This window comes from Talpa occidentalis, unplaced genomic scaffold (assembly GCF_014898055.3).
Source record: "Talpa occidentalis isolate TD23 unplaced genomic scaffold, MPIMG_talOcc4v2.1 talOcc4.9, whole genome shotgun sequence".
Lineage (NCBI taxonomy): Eukaryota > Metazoa > Chordata > Mammalia > Eulipotyphla > Talpidae > Talpa > Talpa occidentalis.
The window spans coordinates 4,205,548-4,217,094 of NW_023605305.1; positions in this window are offsets into that span (position 1 = coordinate 4,205,548).

Sequence of the window (11,547 nt, forward strand, 5' to 3'; positions counted from 1 at the left end):
GGGAGACCCGGCCTGCGCGCTCGGAGCCCCAGACGGGCACGCGCGCCCCTGAGCGCCGAGAGCCGGTCGCCCACCCTTCAGCCTTCCTAGTAAGCAAAACTCTTGAGAGACGGAAAGGAAGACACCCCAGCTTTGCCCCCAGCCTTCTGGTCATTCAAAGCACTTTGGATTCGGGGCCCCTTCGGGCGCCGCCGGCCCCAAGCCAGGGGGTCTGCGAGGGAAGGGCGGTCGGCGGCTGCGCAGCCCCAGCCTCGGAAACTGCCTCGAGGAAGAGAAAAGACGCACAATCTGAGACTGGGGCGCTGGGGTCTCCGGAGCGGCGCCCCTACGTGGACACGGGCGCGCTCCCCCTTGGCCTGGCGCCGGGGAAGCTCCCGGGAGCGCGCTGGGAGGGCGCGGCCCGGGGCGCGGGCCTGGCTGCCGCGGGGCCTGGCGGGCGGGTCCCAGGTGTAGCCCCTGGGGGCCAGGTGCGGGCCTGGGGAGCCTGGCTATCCCAGAAGGCCCCCTGGAGGCGGGAGGCGGCCCGGGAGGAGGGCTTCTGTCCGGGAGCTGAGGGTGGAACCACAAACAACAAAGGGATAAACCAGAGAAAGCGTTTTCACGGGCATCAAAAGAGCAGGTGTGAGCAAGACCCTCGGACGTCCCTCTGTGGGCACCGCCAGGGCGTGCCCTAGGCTGTCCGAAGGGTCAGGATGCATTTTTGCTTGACAGACACAGAAAAAAATACGTCGTGACTTTTCTGACAATCCCATAAATTGGTGAAGCCACTCTGGAAAACTATGGCAACTCCTCAAAAAAAATTTGAAGAGAGCTGGCAGCGCAATCCCCCTGCTGAGAAGTTACCCGAGACAATGGGAACACTAATCTGAAAAGATCTCTGCACCCCATGTTCACTGAAGCGCTGGGCACAATAGGGAGGTATGGAGACACCCAAGGGCTTGTGGGTGGGTGGCTGGGTGGATGGATGGGTGGAGAAGACGTGGTAAGTCTGCAATGGAATACGACTCAGCCATAAAAAAGAAAACTTACCATTTGCAGCAACATGCATGGACCAGGAGGGCATTATGCTAAGTGAAATAAATCAGGCGGAGAAAGACAAACAGTGCATGTCTCACTTCTACTGGGCATTAAAAAAACAAACTTGTAGTTACGGAACAGATGGGGGGGTATGAGATGGATGGAGGGCATCAAAAGGTTTACATTTCCAGTTGTGAAAGAAACAGATCATGGTGATGTCAAGGTACAGGACGACATCCCCCACTCCAGGCTGGACGACTCATCAAATTGCATCAGACAAAGGGAAAATCGTAATTTCTAAAGAATGGAGTCCACCACGCTCTTTATTTTGCGTGTAGGGCCCTTGGGCATCTTGTCTGTCTTCACATGACAGACAAGAAGGCGGTGACCTCATCCTCACCCTGGGAGCAAAGATGAAATTCTCAGGTGGCAAGGACATGTCCACTGAGGAAACTGCCCCTGGATGAGACTCCCCCAAACTATGTTTATGTGTGTCCTGAAAGGGGGAGCAGTGATGATTTCTCCTATTGAGAAAGGGCAGAAGCTTAGGGGACACCGATCTCTTTCAATAAGGGTGTGTGGGGGGGCACTCAGGCCAGGACAGGAGCTTCTCTTCAGCACCAGAGCCTCACTGCTCTCGACTCAGAGCTGCCTGCGTTCTCCACGTCATGGCACTGGGGGTCTTGAGGCTCACAGGGTCTTGGTTAGCCTCTGGTTCCAACACCGAGTGACCAGAAGCCTGCTGCGGACACACTGAGAAAAGCCTGTCTCACCCTTCCAGGAAATGGACCCCACAGGACAAGAGCTAATAAGCTACAGATGTGAGAGTTGCTAAGCAAATAAAAGCTCTCACTAAGAGGAAAAACCTGTTACTATGTGTTGATCTGGCGGTAGATGTGACCAAGACTTACTGTGGTGATCATTTCACGGTGTGTACCAATATGGAACCCTTAGGTCCTACTCCTGAAACTCACAGGTCAGGTGCCAATTACACCTCAATTTTAAAAAAGGAAAAGAAAAGGGGTCTCATGCGATAAGCTTTAAATACCTGCCCAATCCCAGGGAGCGGTGATACTAGCCCATGACCTGAGTCCAGGTAACCCTCACCTGTCCCTGTGTCTTCTTCCTGCCCCCCTCCCTCGTCCCCCTGAAATGCGGGAGGAGGCAGAGGCCATATAGCTAGCAGGTGGAGGCATCGCACCAGCGGAAAAACAGTACCCCACTCTTCTCCCCTCCCCACCAGGAGCTGGGGGTAGTATAGGCTGTAACTTTGGGGGTTGGCTTGTATAGGAGACCAGGCGTTTTAAATCCTGGGGGAGAGAGAGGCCAGGAACATTGATTTTTATCCTTAGATCTCATCTAAAGCTGGAGAATGAGCATTGGGGCAGGTCTGAACCAGCGGTGGGAAGATGAAATTGTTTCTTTTGCACCCAGCGAGTCCCACTCTTCAACTTACCCGCGACGCACATATTTTTAAAAATATCTCAGGGTTAGCCCTCCAAGTGCAGGGAAGCACATTAACACATGCATTAATTAGGGCTCCATTTACACCTCCTGCCTCATCTCTAAATACCTGTTTACATGGAGGTAGCTCTCCGAAGGGCTGCGCTCAATTGTGTCCTATTTGGAATGTGGATTCTTCAAGTACCTGGGAGCCTCGCTCTAAACAGTGCCCAATGTCTTGGAACTTAATGCAGAAAAACTCATTTTGAGCCTCATCCTGGTGGTGCTTAATTCTAGAAGAGTTAGGAGAACATCTTGTCGAGTTACCCCCTAGCACGGGCTCAGGGCAGGAAGTATTTCTGAGTGCCTGGTGAGTGTCTGAATTCCACGGCCTTTCCTCTTGTCACAGGGGCTCACTTGTCTGTCCAGTCAACCCTCGCCCCTCCTGGACTTGTAATCAAGGCAAAGCGTCTGGCTTAGTCTAACGCAGTTACGATAAAATCGCAGCCAGACAGGTGTGGGCCAGACAGGTGTTCCTGCGGTGACACTGACTGCCTCCCCAGCGTTGCCAAGTACCAGCTTCTGGGATAAACCTCCGTGTGTCCAACCCTCCCCATACAAACCCACAGGCTGCCTGGCTGGTCCTAATCTTGGGATGCAGGGGAGACAGGTGGGCAACAGGCACTTTACACAGAGTGCCTCTCAGCTCCTCTTCCAAGATGCTGCCCCAGTGTGACTTTTAAAAAATCGTATTTGTTGAATTTTTTAACCACAGTAAAATATACACAGCATTTACCATTTTAATCCTTTGTTAAGTATATAATTCAGTGGCATTGAGTACTTACAATGCTGGCTAACCACCCTTATCACCCATCTCCAGAACTTTTCTCTTCTTCCCAAATAGCTCTGTCTCCATTGATCACAAACTCCCCACCTCCTCCTCCCCTGCCCCTGGCACCCATCCCTATTTTAGGGTTGGCATGTAGTGGAATCATATTTCTTTTTGTGCCTGGCCTCTTTCAGCCAGCTTGCAGCAGAAGTCTCTCCCTTTTTTGTGGCTGAATACTATTCCATGGAACAAGAGAGCACATTCTGTTTATTCCTCTGTTGACTGATCCTTAGGTGGTTTCCACCTTTTGACTGTTGTGAATAACGCTGCTGAGAACATTGGTGAATAAGTGAGCCCCACTTTCAAATATTTTTTTAATTAATTAATTTATTTTTGCATAAAAGAACCGGGGTACAGGCCAGAGGTTTGGTGGGTGAGAGGATTCGCCAGAGACAGAGTGGGGAGCAGAACAGGCAGATCCACTGAAATACCCTGCTGAGGGGAGCAGCGGGAAGACAGGAGGGGTCTGCTGTGCCATGAGGGTCAGCTCCCTGGTTGGCGATCAAACTCAGGCCGCAGCTGTGATAGCGCTGAGCCTGAACGCCTAGGCCACCAGCGAGCCTATTCAATTCTTTTGAGTATGTTCCTAGGAATGGAATGGCTGGATCACAGAGTAATTCTATGTTGAACTTTTGAAAGAACCTCTACGCTTTCTCCATGGCAGCTGTATCATTTTCCATGCCCGCCTGCAATGCATGAGGGTTTCCATTTCTCCACACTTGTTATTTTCGAGCTTTTGTTTTTTTGATTGATTCTGGTCATCCTCTTGGGTAGGAAGTACCGCCTCCTCATGGCTTGGAGCTGCATTCCCCTGGCCACTGAGGGTGCTGAGTGTCTTTCCAGGTGCTTATCAGCCTTGTGTATCTTTTTTGGAAAATGTCTATCCAAGTCCTTTGTCCACTTTTGAACTGGATCATTTGGGTTTTTGGTGTTGAATTGTAAGGGGTTTTGCATATTTTGAACATTAATTCCTTATGAGATGTGACTTGCAAATATTTTCTGCTATTCTGCGGGTTGTTTTGTCACTCTCTTGACTGTAACCTTTGATGCACAACCAAATGTGACTTTTTGTATTTTTTTTTTTTTTTTTTTGAGGCATGTTTTTTTTTTTTATTTATTTAGTTTGTTTTTGTGTTCACATGCACTGGGTACAGTGAAGCGTGAGAGAATTCACCAGTGGGGATGAAGTTGCTGAGGGGAGCAGCGGGTGGCAAGATGACCATGTGGGATTCTCCTCCGGTGGCAGCAGCCGGGGATCGAACCGGCGCCGCAGAGGCCTCGGGCAGCTTCGCAACAGCGCTCAATGCGCCACCAAATGTGACTTTTTGCATGTGTTGAACAAGAAGTTGATCTGATGAAGAGCCACCAGCTCTGCTAGACTTAGCATTTCGCCCACTGAACCAACGAGCATGTTGTTCAGAGAGCCTTGGGCGGGGCGCTGGGAGGGCTTTATGTCTTTAAGGCACACAGGCTGCTCACCTGTGGTATATATAGTCCAGGTGACTCTTGCCACAAAACAGAGAAGTTGAAAAACAACAACAGACGTTTGCAGGTGTCACACGATCATTTCAAACAAGTGAATTTCAGGTGATGTGACGGGGGTGCACCAGTTCACTCTGGGGCTCTAGCACCCCCAGCTAATCCCTTACCAGGTCAAGACTGAGTATAGGGAGAGGGTGGAGGCTGCACCATCGAATCACAGAAAGGCTTTACACAACACCTATTTTATAAAGTCCTGGGTGTACCGTTTTCTTAATCTTCATTTAAAAATACTACTACTAGGAGTTATTTACTGTTGTATATAATTGAATTTCATGAAATAAGTTCTTAAAAAACCAAAATATTCAAAGGCAATTATTCACATGGTCGAAAGAATCTCTATTTTTGAAAGGCCTCATCTTCTTATGAAAGGATCTTAGACACGGATAAGGTGGGCTTAGAGAGGCGCTTCATTCCTGGATCATAGCAGCAGAGTCCCTCATCGGGGAAGGGAGCAGGGTCTCGGACATGACTGCTGAAGTGACCATTTAAGTGCGTGGTAGAAATGTGATTCTAGATGGTTCGCATGATGTTTGCATCACATGTTACTTTTTTAGCAACACTTCTGTGATCTAAGGCAAGGCACTTCCCGGAGTCTAACCCCACTCACTTGACTCCCCAACCCTCCCTGCCTAGAGCTGGGCTCTGCTAGGAGAGTAGAGGCTCCCTGACATCAGGCTCCCCAGGAACTTGCAGCAAGAGTGAGGACCCAATCGTTAAGCCAAACGCCCAGGAAGCATCTCTTCCTCTCCCCCCATCACCCACCCACCTCCAGCTCCGTCAGTGTCCTCCCCAAGTTGCTCTCCGCAGAGTCAGCATGTTACCCATGTTAACCATGCGCTCCTGCTGCCCGACGCCCTAGGTGTTGGTGACCCTGGAGGGGTGTCTTGTCTGGGGGTCAGTCAGTTTCTAGAGCGAGCACACAAATCACCTATGAGTGGGACTTTCACAGCCAGCGCAGAGCCCACCCCAACCCTTCCGCTGCGGGCCTCCCCCACTCACGGCCACTCTTCCCAGCCCCCAGACAACTAGGTGCTGCGCAACCATCCCTGGCCGGGCAAGTTCCCAGTTGATTCAGGCCAACAGAAAAAGAATCTTGGAACCTCGGGTGTATGTGACAAGCCTTTAGTGCTGAAGGAGGGGACCAGATACGCAGGCGGAACAGCACGCAGGCAGGCAGGCAGGCAGGCAGGCAGCGGCTGAGCCTCCTGGCCCCTCCTTGCGAGCTCTTGTTTCTTGGCCTGGGTGTCCGTACTTTATAGGTGCACATGCCCCACGCTCGCACTCCTAAGTGCCTGTTGCAACAACACGGTGTCACATGTGGGTAATGACACTGGGAGGAAAATGAAGCCAAAGGTGGTGGCAGCAGAGGCTGGTGGCGGGAGGCAGAAAAGAGCCCGTGTTACCCCACATTCCTTACATAGGGGCAGCACCCCCCAGTCTGCCGAAACCACTCAAAATAGCCAGTCCTAAACGGGCTCACCCCGCCTGGGCCAGCCTCCCCATGGAAGCTGCAGTCCAGGCTCTCGCCCACATTTCCCTGGCGCCCTCTGGCCCAGGCTGGTGCTGTCCTGTGGGGGAGGCCAGGCACCCCCCTCTTCTCGGGAACTGTAGCAAGCTCTCTTCCTGGCGTCCCTGACTCCTGCACCTGGCTCTCGGCCGCCTCTTGCTCAGCTCCAGCCACACTGGCCTCCTTTCAGGTCTACAGAGATGCCAAGTGACTTCCTGCCTCGGGGCCTTTGTACATGCTGTGCTGTTCTCTCTGCCTGGAACGCTTGTCCCCAGCTTCTGTGTGACTGGCCACTCTCCCTCTGGCCTCAGTCAAATGTCACCCCGTGGAGCCGTCTCCCTTAACAAGAAGGTCAGCCATCCTAGGCCTCGATTCTCTTTGCTCTCTTTCCTTGCACTGGTCACCCTGTAATTATTCTTTAAATTCTCTATGATCTGTCTCCCCACCGCACACCCCACGTGGAGAAGAATATAAGCTCCTTAAGAAGAGGGGTGTTGCTCGCAGCTGTGTCCCCCAGCCTGGCCCAGTCTGGCCTGTAGATGTGAGTAATGGCACAAGGGGGTTCTTACCTGTATTTCCAGAGCTGGAGAGGGGAGTGCCGCAGGCCGAGGACTGTGAAATAGTTCCCAGGGGTGACCCCGCAGCCCTGTGGGAGCAGCTGCTCACCAGGGCTCTGCACCCCTGGCCCCTGACCAGGCCACTGCTGCGTCAGGCCGAGAAAGGAGCAGAGTCTGCTTCCTGGAGAAGCCCCCGGGCAGCTGGCTTCTGTCTCCTGAGGGCCTCCTGACCATCACATTTTTCCTGCAAGGGTGCCCTGTCCTTCCCCCGGGCCCCAGGCTCGTTGGCTGCCTGCTCCAGAGGCCGGGCTGTCCCCGGGGCTGCGTCTCCACTTGGCCCCAAGGATACGATGCAGCTTTTGTTGGTGCAGAGACATCTGGGGCGGCTGCCAACACTTTTATCTTTTCGTTTCATCTGCCAGCCAAGAGCTTTTCCCTGCTTTTGCCTCTTGAAGCTTAAGGCAAAAAGTATTGACCTTGAGGACAGGTCTCTCTTACTGCATTAGTCAAAGTCCCCCGGTCTGGTTTGCATCCAGGCCAGCTGCTCCCCAATCTTCTTCCTTCTTTTCCCCTGACCCCCATCCCTTAAGCACCCTCAGAAACACCATTAAGAAGTTTTCCCCTTGAGATCAGGAAAATGAATAACTATAAGAAAGTGAAAATCAAAATCAACAAAAAACTATGAACCAGAGACACTTTTTGGGGGGTGGGGGCCGGGAGGGGAGGGATTGGGGTCAGAATGGGGCATGTGCAGTTGTATGGGGGAATATAAAAATAAAATTTATTATTTAATAAAAAAAAAAAAAAGAAGTTTTCCCCTTGAGTTCTGCTCAGGCAGAAACAGCACTGCTAGTTTTCCCCTTTCACCCAAGGGACCCAGCACCCCTCTTTAGCCTGTGGCCAAATGGTCACTTGGGGAGAACATTCTCAGGGCCACTCACAGCCATGTGCAGAGATAAGGGGACTCCGGCATCTGAACTTGGCAGCTCTGCCTCCCATCCCTGCCCCTCCTTGCCCCTCATTCATCTGACACATTCTGAGGGCTGCCTGCCGGTCACACATGGGTCTCTCAGGTCCTGTCTTACTGGACCAGGGAGGGATGCCAGTCATGTCACTGCTGTGTCGCTATCCAAGCGGATGCTTTCGGAACATGTTATTTGACAGTTCAGCAACGCAGCTGGGTGTCCACATGCAAATGAATGAAGTAGGACCCCCTCCCTCTCACCTTATAAACCAAAATGAACTAGAAACGGACCAACAGCTGGAATGGAAGAGCTGTTCACCTCTTAGGAGAGAAGGCAGGAGCACATTTTTCACACTGGATTACAAGAAGACAAGTCAGACATGACACCAACAAAAGGAAGTAAGTTGGACACATTATAATTAAAAACACTTATGCTTCAAAAATACCCATCAAGAAAGTGGAAAGACAACCCACAGAGTAGGAAAAAATCCTGCAGAGTGGGATAAAATCCCGCAAATCGTGTAACTGATAAAGGACTTGCATGTAGAATATACAATGAATTCTAACAGCTCAATAATAAAAAGATAACCCAATTGAAAACTGGGCAAAGAATCTAACCAGACATTTCTCTGAAGAGATACAAATGGCCAGTACACCATGGAAAGATCTTCTCTGTTCTGCGTCATCAGGAGGACACAGATCAAAACTATACGGAGATACCACTTCGCACCCACTAGGATGGCTAGAATCAAAAGTCAGATAATAACAAGTGTTGACAAGGATGTGGGAAAGTTGGAACCCTCACACATTGTTGGGTGCAAATGCTGTGGAAAACAGTCTGGAGGTTCTTAAAGACTCCCCATGCAGCTACTACATGACCCAGAAATTCCGTTCCTAGGGACACACCCAAGAGGATGGATACCTGTTGTCCACACAAATGTACCTACACATAGGTTCACAGCAGCCAAGCCATAGAAACAACCGAAATGTCCATGAAGTGATGAATAAAGAAAATATGATCCACCCATACAATCAACTGTAACTTAGCAATAAAAAGGAATGAAGCACTGACATCAGAATGTACACAGATGCACACACATGTGTGTCTGTGTAACACATGTACAGAAAAGACCAAATACTATATGCTCCCCTTTGTGTGAAATATCCAGAATAGGCAATACACAGAAACAGAAAGTAGATTCACGGTCATGTAGGGCTGAGAGGGTTGGGGGGGAAGTGGGGTGTAAGTGCTAATAGGTATGTGGTTTCTTATTGAGGTGATAAAAATGTTCTATATTGATTGTGGTGATGGTTTCATATCTCTGAGACTACTAAAAACAAATGAATTGTGCACTTTAATTGGGCAAATTACATAGGATGTGAATTATATCACAATAAAGCTATTATTAAAAAAAATCATGTAGTAAACATTCCAGGTAATCAAGAGAGTTTGAGACTCTGCAAAGATATCATTTGGGGGTAGACAGAATAAGGACTCCCCAAAGGTGTCCAGGCCTTGGTGACCCCAGACTGAGTTCATCACAAAGGACTTTGCAGAAGTAATTGAGGGTAAGGACTCTGAGAAGGGGACATTGGCCTGGATTGAGTGTCCAACCTGATCGCACGAACTCTTAAAAGAGACCCTTCCTGTGCTGGGGCAGAGAAACTGAAACTCCCAAAGGAGGCGAGATTACAGCACTCACTCTTGCAGTGCTGGCTTTGAAGATGGACAGTGTCACCAACCAAAGCACAGGGCAGTTTCTAGAAGCTGGGGCTCACCCTCAGCAAGCAAGGACACAGGGATCTCAGTTCTAAAGCTTCAAGGAAGTGAATTCTGCTAACACCCAAATGAACAAGAAAGGGCTCCTCCAGAAAGGACTGCAGCCTCGAGACCCCTTGGTTTTAGAGTGTTGAGTCCAGCATCGGCCCTCTGACCTCCAGGACCATAGGAGAACACAGATGCATTAAGTCGAAATGCTGGGAAAGCAAGACTTTATGAAGCCTTGAGCTCTGAGGTTTCTCATGTCTGGAAATGGAGAGATGAGCTGGTGGCTGGGAATCCACAGCACCTGTTCTCCCCTCCCCTCCCCTCCTCTCCTCTGCGGAGAGCATAGCCAGCCAATGGTGCGCTGACTTGGAGTGGAGTCCAAAAATAGAAACTGCAATGTGATTTTCCTTCTACCTCCTCAGACATCCCTGTGAGCCATTCATCTTTCGGGGTCTCCCTCTCCATGCCTGTGCTGCAGGCTGAGTTACCCTAACTCAGTTACCCTGAGTTACCCGCCCCATGGTGTAGGGAGATTAAAAAAAAAAACAGCTCCACAAATCTAGGCCAAGCCACAGACACAGATGGGGCCCCAGGACCCCCAGGGGCATCACTCCCTTCTTCTGGCTTCCTTCAGGGGCTCTTGGGTCACTTGGCCCCTTGTGGTGAAGTCTGGAGAGTCTGGTAGCTGTGTTAGCACAGAAACAGGAAACCTGCAGGTAGGCAAGGTGCTGGGGGTAACCTCACACCTGGATGAGACCAAATTGTTTTCAGGATGGGAAGAAGGCCAAGCAATGGCCCCGAAGAAACTGGAGGTGGGCAGAGTGATGAAGCATCTCAGTGATGGGTAGGAGGGGACCAGCAGAGGGGGACGGCCAGGCCCTCCAGGCCCATTTCACATCACTCCTCAACCCCACCCCACAGGTACCTGTGTGGCCATTAACATTTTAATAAGCTGGTTTAGTTTTAGCAGACTTGGCATTTTAAAGATGCCTCCCAAGATGACCCTAATGCCTGCAGAGGGGCCTGAGGAATGTCGTCTGGATCATCTCGGTCTAGGGCACCATGCCTCCCCAGGCCCTGATTACACTGCAGTGCATGGAGAATAGAACGTGGCAAGGCTCTGGGCCAAGAGTCCGGTTTGGCTGCCCACTTCCAGCGGTGGCAGCAGCCTAGTGAGTCTTTGGCTCCTTGACCCTCCACCCAGGTCCCACTCAGCATGACCCAAATCTTTCCTGAGGCCCAGGAGCTCACAGCAGGCCCCCAGATGACAGTGGGGCACAGCGCTTCTTGGTCCCTAATCTTGCAACGCTGTTGCCCAACATCCTGTGTGGTCAGCACGTCTGTTGCCCCACTTAGTCTTACAGACCACCACCGAGCTCCCTCTGCTCGTCTCCAGGGCTCCCACCTCTCATGGAATCTTCGTGAAATCAAAAGCTGCCACAACTTTTTTCTCTCTCCTTTGGAGCCCTTCTGTTGGGTGGCCCAGGCACTTCAGCAGAGGAGCCAGCATTCGCCTGTGTCTGGGAGGGAGGAAGGTGCAGCTGCAGAAGAGACAGGAGTAGGGAGGGTCCCTATGTCGGGGAGGTAGTCCTGGCTGGTGGGGCTCGCTGGTGCAGCTGCAGCCCTGTCTTGATTAACTCAAGGTTGCTTGGGCTCTGCAGAAGGAACAGCATCTTCTAGTGGCCAGGACCCCAGTGGGGACACTGACAACACGTAGGGCTGGAAGAAAATTGGGCTGGAGGTTGCTGCAGTTCGCACACATTGTGAGGAGAGGGCGGAGCACAGCTCCCATCCAGGGGGCACCTAGTGGGGCTGACCCTTCACGTCCCCTCCCCTGCAGAGAAGGCCGCCTTCCCCCTG